A 7,836-nucleotide genomic window follows, 5' to 3' on the forward strand; every position below is an offset into this window, starting at 1 on the left:
CTTTCCTTCTCGCTCCATATTCTCTTGTCCCTTAGATCCTCTGGTGAACACCACCTCCCCTTTCAAGATCTGGACGGAGAGTCATAATCTCTAGGAAGATTGTTCTGACTCCTCTCATAGAATTAGTTTTGTCCATTTGGCCTCTGCTGGAATCCACTTTAGTGTGCTTGATGATGTCCATGCTCGTCCCTTCATTAGATTGCAAATAGTCTTAATCATGCCTCTGAACCTAAACACCATCCCTGTTACTAACTCAGAATGGTGCACATGTGTTGAACAGTTGAATGAATGAATGAGTGAGTGGGCGAACGCAAAATAAAGCAAAAATCTGAATGAGACCCTGAAGGGTATAAAGGGTAGAGCTGTCAGTGTCAGTGCTACCGGCTGTACTATCAGTTCTGTAGGACGCCGGGGCTAGACCATAACATTTGCATCTTTGTGATGTATCTTTGTGGTTTCTGGCACCTTCTTACTTTTACATAACGAGGTACTTGGTTGATAGGCTTCAATTTTGGATTGGCGGGCTTCATTTTTTGGGGTGGAGCTGGTAACTGTGACACTGGGTTTTCACTGTTACAGGAATTTTGTAGGGCGACCACCACTCAAGTCACACCAGCTCAGCAGCTACCTTCTGTATCTACGTCTGAAGCATCTGCCTCAGTTCTGTAAAAACACTCCTCTGTCTTACTCAATTTTTCTTTCCCCACTCCTCCTTCCTTTCTTTCTTCCTCAAAGAGTTTTTGAGGATCTACTATGTTCAGGTCACAGAGTCAGCTGTTAGGGACACGAATACTAACAAAATCAATGCAACAACCACAACATACATATATATTATATATAATATATATATTATATATTATATATATATTTTTTTTATTTTGGCAGAGAAAGCAGATGCACACTGACATCTATGTCTTTCCTCTTGTTGCATGTACTGCTAGACAGTATTTGTACTCCCCTCAAGGCTTTTTTGGGGCAAATGACTGGATTTTGACTAGTGCAATTGTAGGTGGAAGTGGTGAATGCCGTTTCTAAGTCTGACCCTTAAATCTTCCTGAGTTTTCTTTCTCTTCCTCTGTTGGCTAACTGGATCGAGCAGATCCACAGGAGAACTCCTGAGCCCTCACCCTGAGTGAACTGACAACAAACCCTAAAAAACTTTCACGTCCATCCGTATTTTCCTTCACTTTGCATTATATTCAGGAGATGCCTTTCTTCTGGTGCAGGACCACCTCCTTCCACTTACCCAGGGAATCTATTTTTCTCTTCAACATCTTCTTCCATTAGCATTGAAGCATGCTTAGATTTCCATCCCCTAAAAAAAAAAAAAAAAAAAAAAAAAAGGAAGACAGGCAAGACACCCTCGGTGGACACTTTGCCCCTGGTTACCAGACAGCCCTCCTCCCATTTACAGATGAACTTCCTGAAATATTTGTTGACAATTTCTATATTTTCTCAACTCTGTCAACTTGCAAACCTACTGCAGTGTGGACTCTCTGTGTCCCCCACTCTTGCCAAGAAATTGCTCTTACTCAGACCACCACCAACATGTGTGTGTGTGTATGTGAGACAAACCCCATAAACACATTACACATTAGTACTTACTTATTTTAATTGTTTTTTTTTTTTTTTTTACAGCATTTGGTTTTGGTAAACTTTCCTCCTTCTTGAGAAAAATCTAGTGCCTTGGTCTCCATTTCTCCAGGTTTTCTTTCTTTTCCACCGGCTATCTTTCTGGGTTTCTTTGAGGATCGCTTTCTTTTTAGCATCACTGAAATGTCGGTATTCTAATCCAAACCATTTTTTCCCCTCCCTCTTACGTGTATGCTTCTGGGCAGGCTCACTGCACTCTCCTAGCAACTACCTAGATGCTGATCCTTCCAGCTCTCTCTCCAGCAAGGATGCTTTCTTGAGAAAGCTCCATGCTAACCTAATTAATGCCTGTGAGCATTGTACTGGTTGCCTTCTATCTCGTGTATATCAGAAGTTTTTAAACCGAACACTTACCGATGGACATTTCGGTTGTTTGTGTTTTTGTTTGTTTGTTTTTTTTCTTCTGCTCTAGCAGCATTGCAATAAATATCCTTAAATGTGAATCTGTAAAAGCAGTGATCTCTGTAGGATAAATGCACGCACTGAAATTACTGGACCGTCTGTTATGCGTGTTTTAAGACGCTGCTACACGTTATCACATCATCCCCGGACTTGTACCAACAGTTCATGGGTGTGTCTATGTTTTGAATTTTCCAGCATGGTCAATACTTTTGTTTTATCTGATATAAAAAAATATATGATTTAAATCATACTTCTTTAATTAGTAGAAGGGCCGAGGATCTTTTTCATACGTATGTGATTTTTTTCTCATGAATTGTCCATGTTTTTGAAAATACTAGTATTTTACTTATTGTTTTTAAGGCACTCATGGTATATTAAAAATATTACCTAAAAATACCCTTTCCTGATGCCATTTTTTGCCATTTTTGTCTATCAGCTTTGTTTATTGTGTTTTTTGGCCATACTAATATTTCTTTAAAATACTTTTCCAGCTATGTTGACATACTTAAAATGGCTTTTCATATCACGAAATTATGAATGTGTTCACCCAAATCCTTTATGGTGATTTTAATCTACGTTTTTTGCATTCTTGTTATGATCCATATGGAATTTATTTTGATACGAAGGATGAGGAGAGGATATGGCTTTATTATTATTATTTTTTTTCCCCAAACGGGTAGCCACATTTTCTCAGAATCATTTTCCCAGCGACTGAGATCGTGCAGATGCAGTGAGCGTTTCCCATCAGCGTCCTCATCTGTAAAGCTGGACTGGCAATTTTGTGAGCTGTCAGGAGTCGGAGATAACCCGCCGAAGTCCAGCCCAGTGATGGAGATAGTGCAGATGCAGAGGGATTCTTGTTATAGTTGTCCCTCTCCTCTTCTGCTGCCTCTGAATCTGGGGCCTGCTGTCACAACTTTAGGGGCCAATTTCATCATCACTGAGAGCAGAAAATTGGGACGGGTGGCATGGAGGGACCGCATGCCCCAGAGCAGAAGCAGGCAGGAATGAAGAATGCCCTGAGCTATCTCCTCGTCGCACGTAAAGGGGATCTTAGATGTTGGCTCCCGGATTAGGCTCTGAGCAAAATATACTTCTGCTACTTAACTCATCGTGGGGGCTTCTTGCAACTTCATTTCTCTACAGGAAGATGCTGTGTGGCTAGAGAAGAAGAGTGGAAAGCGAGGCAGCCACTGCCAAGGAACCCCTGAGACCGGCAGAAGCCGGATGAGGCAAGAAGGATTCGTCTTTGAGGATTTGGGGGGAGCACGGCCTTGCCCACGGCTGAATTTCAGACTTGCGGCCTCCCCATCTGTCTCGTTTCCTGCCACCCACGTTCATTTTTGCTAAGGCAGCCCCAGGAAACAGGCACGGCACCTTTGCTCGGTGGCCTGTCCCTCCCTGAGTCTCTCCCGCCCCACGGGTATTTGCTCACCTCCCAGATCAATCTGTGGTCTCGAGCTGCTGCCGAGGTAACCGAAGCCAGCACAGCTGCAGCGCGAGCACCTGTTGCTGTTGCTGTTTTGTTATTTTCACTGTCATTGCAGTTGTCGGGAGGAACAAAGAATTCCCTTCTTCACGTGCGGGGCTGCTAGAGAAAGCCGGATCAGACATTAGGCACCTGAGGTCTGTTTTCACCTCTGCAGTTCTGGAACTTTCTCGGGGATGCAGAGAGCTCGGGGTGGACGTGAGCCCCCGTGCAGCTTGCCTGAGCGAGTGTCTTCGATGCTCCTGGTTGCTGTGGAGGGTGTCGCAGGCCGCACCGCATCGGGCTTGGGCCTGATGACTCGGCATCCAGTTGGGGCCGGGCTGCTGCAGCAGGTCAGGCATGAGGGGCACCTGCCAGCTGCCCCCCGAGGCCACTGGCACATTCCTTAAATAAGAGCCACGCTTGCAGAGAGGGACACAGAGGGAGCCGCCGGATACCGTATTTACAATGAGGAAGGTGCCCCGGAGATCTGTGCGAGGTGGACAGAGATGAATGAACACAGGGTCGGCGCCCGCGGGGACCCCTGCTGGGCAGCCCCCCAAGGTGCTGAGAAGCGGCACCCCTCTCGCCCTGTGCTGGGGGGGAATGCCCCATGGCTGGCCCGCAGGAGGAGCGCACCCTCTGGCCCCTCTGAGATGCTCGCCCGCTGGCAACCGATGGGCCAGTTACTAAATCCAACAGCAGGTGAATTTGGGGAACAAAATTAAAACAAACACTATAGCAACAAAGAGCGGTGAAATCTGACACGTAAGTGGTGGGCAACTGGGTTTCCTTATCGCTCCGAAATCAGCTTTCTGAACGCCACGGAGGCTTTTTTTTGGTTTTCCCCCCTGCACCCTTCGTGTGACTTGACGGCTGTCTGTCCCCTTCTGTGGGTGCCATTCTGCGAGTCCGCCCGACTGGGGGCTTAGGGAACCTCCGCACCCAGACACGCACGGTGACTTCTCCCGGGATCCCAGGGTCCTCAGGCACAGCAAGGGCCTGTCCCCTTCCTCAATCCCAGTGTGCGCTTCCCGGCGGTGGAGAGCGCAGATAGTCTGGGAAAGGGCCAGAAGGAATCGGAGGTGATGTTTTACGGTGTTTGGTTTTTCTTTTTTTGAGATTTTAAAAATTAATTAATTAATGTATTTATTTATTAGAGAGAGAGAGAGAGAGAGCAGAGTGGAGGGGAGAGGCAGGCAGAGGCAGAGGGAGAAGCAGGGTCCCCACTGAGCGGGGAGCCCAATGTGGGGCTCGATCCCAGGACCCCGGGATCATGATCTGAGCCCAAGGCAGATGCTTCACTGACTGAGCCACCCAGGCCACCCACCCCCCACCCCAGATTTGGGGTAATGTTATCAATAGTTTCCCCATGTCTGGTCCTGAGGTCCCGAGGACAGACGTGGTTCGTAAAGAGATCTCCAGTGCTTGGGAAGAGCTCATGGGAATCGGAAGTTGCTCACAGCCTCTGGGAGAGGCTGGGCTGGGTGGGCCTGGCCCAGGGTCTCCTGCGGCTGTGGACAGGCCTCAGGTCTCTCTGGTCACTGGCCAGAGACCGCTGTCCCTCGCCATGTGGCCTCCCCATCCTCTGCTCGCCCCCCGGCGGTAGCTGGCTTCTCCGGGAGCGAGTTCCGAGGGTGCAGGTGCAAGGTGGAGGACGACAGCCAGTCTTTCAGGACTTCACCTGCAGAGCGCCGTCTCATCCCTTCTCCATGTTAGATTAATCAGAAGCCAGTCGGTAGGTCCTGCCCCGACTCACGGGGAGGGAGTCCACAAAAGTGTGAAGCACAGGAAGTGGGCATCATGGGGCTCCCCTGACGGCGAGCGTTTCAGCAATGATCGTGCTCCCATAAAGGTGCTGATTTTGAGGATACAAGTGCATGGAGGAGTCAGGAAGAAAGCAATCCTCGAGGGGAGACGTGGGGACTGTGTAATTCTAATTTGGGTGCCAAGGACCAATGAGCCATCGTAGCCTGAATAAATGGACAAGATAGTTCCTCCTTCTACCAACTTCTACCTGAAAAGCTCTGCATTTTAAGCCACAAGGGAGTGACTCATAGGGTGTGTCTGTAGAATAAAGTGCCCCTGATTTTGGAGCTCTGTGACCAATCCACAGTAGCACATCTCCCCGTTGCCATGTGCTTCCCCAACAGTGGACTCTAGGGACCCTGAACCCACCTCTTTGCAGCTGCCCCCCAAGACCAGGCTTTGGGGGCACCCCAAAGGTCCATTGCACTGGGCCGAGAGCCATGCGCTTGACGTCTTGGTCTTCCAAGCAACAGTGTCTAGTGGGGCCGTGTCCATTATCCCCCTGTACACAGAGCTGTGTGTGTGTAGGGTACATGTGATAAAACTTCTCAGACACACCTGCCCCCTGAGTGAATCTTCAGCCTCGCTTTGCAGGAGACAGTGGACGTTGTGCTGAATTGCAGCAATCAGGATGGACTTGGGGGCATCGGAGGGGAGAGTGTGGGCTGTGGCTCCCCAGGGGCCTGACTGCAGCGCCCACTCTGCCACCAACTGGCTCAGGCTTGTCCTGTGCCCCTGGCATGCATATGGTCTCGTGCAGCAGCAGGACAAGGCAGCTCGGAGGCCTTGCTGGGAGCACCTGAGACTGCGTTTCCGGCAGCAGAGCAGACACTTGAGTAACGCCAGCCCTTGTTCCCAGAAGATAGGACTCGATTTTAGATCCGGTTCTGATTCTGCGCTTGCTTCCAGCTCCTTTCCTGGTATCAGAACACAGCTAAGGGAGGATGTCAGTGTTTTATCCTCTCACTTCCCTACATTTTCCATCAATCCCGGATAGTATATGGTTTGCTCATTGCACCAGAAACCAGTTGTAGGGGATAAACAAACCTTTTGTCTCCAGATCTCCAAAGTCTTTTAAACAATTAGTCTGGTGCTTGCTTCGGCAGCACATGTACTAAAATTGGAATGATACAGTGATTAGCATGGCCCCGGCACAAGGATGAAATGAAAATTCATGAAGCATTCCATATTTTTAAAGAAGACATACAGATGGCCAACAGACACATGAAAAGATGCCCAACATCACTGATCACCAGGGAAATGCAAATCAAAACCACAGTGAGATAGCACCTCACACCTGCCAGGATGGCTAAAATCAACAGCACAAGAAATAACAGGTGTTGGTGAGGATGGGGAGGAAGGAGAACCCTCCTGCGCTGTTGGTGGGGATGCAAACTGGTGGAGCCACTCTGGAAAACAGTACGGAGGTTCCTCAAAAAGTCAAAATTAGAGCCACCCTATGATCTGGTAATTGTACTACTGGGTATTTACCCAAAGAATATAAAAATACTAATTCAAAGGGATAAATAGGGATACATGTCCCTGATGCTTACAGCAGCATTAGCTCCAGATACCTCCATAGTATCTCAAGTTATGCGAAAGGCCCAAGTGTCCATCGACTGATGAACAGATAAAGAAGGTGCGGAGGGAGCTGTGTGTGTGGGTATGAGTGTATATATGCATACAATGGAGTGTTATTCAGCCATAAAAAAGAATGAAATCGTGTCATTTGCAAGGACATAGATGCGGGTGGAGAGCATCATGCTAAGCAGAAGAAGTCAGAGAAAGACAAATACTGTATGATGTCACTCACATGTGGAAATTAAGAAACAAATGAGCAAAGGGGGGAAAGAGAGAGAGAAGCAAACCAGGACACAGATCCTTCATTCAAGAGAACCCACTGGTGGGGAGGTTACCGGAGGGGAGGGTGTGGGGGATCCTGCAATAGGGGTTGGGAATGAGGAGGGCACTTTGGCCGTGAGCACAGGTCGGTGATGGAGGGGACCAACCACTGAATGGTACACCTGAAACTGATATTACACTGTATGTTAACCAACTGGAATTTAAATAAAAACCTAAAAAAAAAAAATTTTAGTCTGAACAATGAGCTTTCCTGAGGGGCCGTTCTGTGGTTGTGTTCTGTTTCTACCTGTTGTGAGTCACGCCTTCAGTGAAATTCTAAAATCTCACTTATCCCAGTTCATTTGGGGGGACTGTTCTGTTTGTTGGGGCGTCAGCTGACGATCCACCATCCCCCTTGTGCTCCATGTATGCCGTGGAGAAAACCACCAAGCATTTTTGCCTGAAACACTTGCGCAAAATGTTCTTGGGAAACCCGGGGTCTTCTCCACATAATCTGCCTTTACCTGAGCAACGGGTCTTTCGATCTGGAGGATTTTCCTTTGAATTGCAGTAAGTATGTAATAAAATAATTACGAGTAGGTCAACATTAATTTAATGAGGGGCAGTCAACGCCAGTGCCTTCAAGGCCCAGACAGCAGCTG

At 47.9% G+C, this 7,836-nt stretch overlaps 1 non-coding gene across 1 annotated transcript; it reads left to right on the forward strand.

The window, feature by feature from the left end:
* Positions 1-6,422: 6,422 nt before the first annotated feature.
* On the forward strand, positions 6,423-6,526 carry LOC121492234. Its single transcript, XR_005988145.1, has one exon. It is a non-coding gene; the product is annotated as a U6 spliceosomal RNA (small nuclear RNA).
* The last annotated feature ends 1,310 nt before the right edge of the window (positions 6,527-7,836 follow it).

Source organism: Vulpes lagopus, chromosome 5, assembly GCF_018345385.1.
Source record: "Vulpes lagopus strain Blue_001 chromosome 5, ASM1834538v1, whole genome shotgun sequence".
NCBI classification, from domain to species: domain Eukaryota; kingdom Metazoa; phylum Chordata; class Mammalia; order Carnivora; family Canidae; genus Vulpes; species Vulpes lagopus.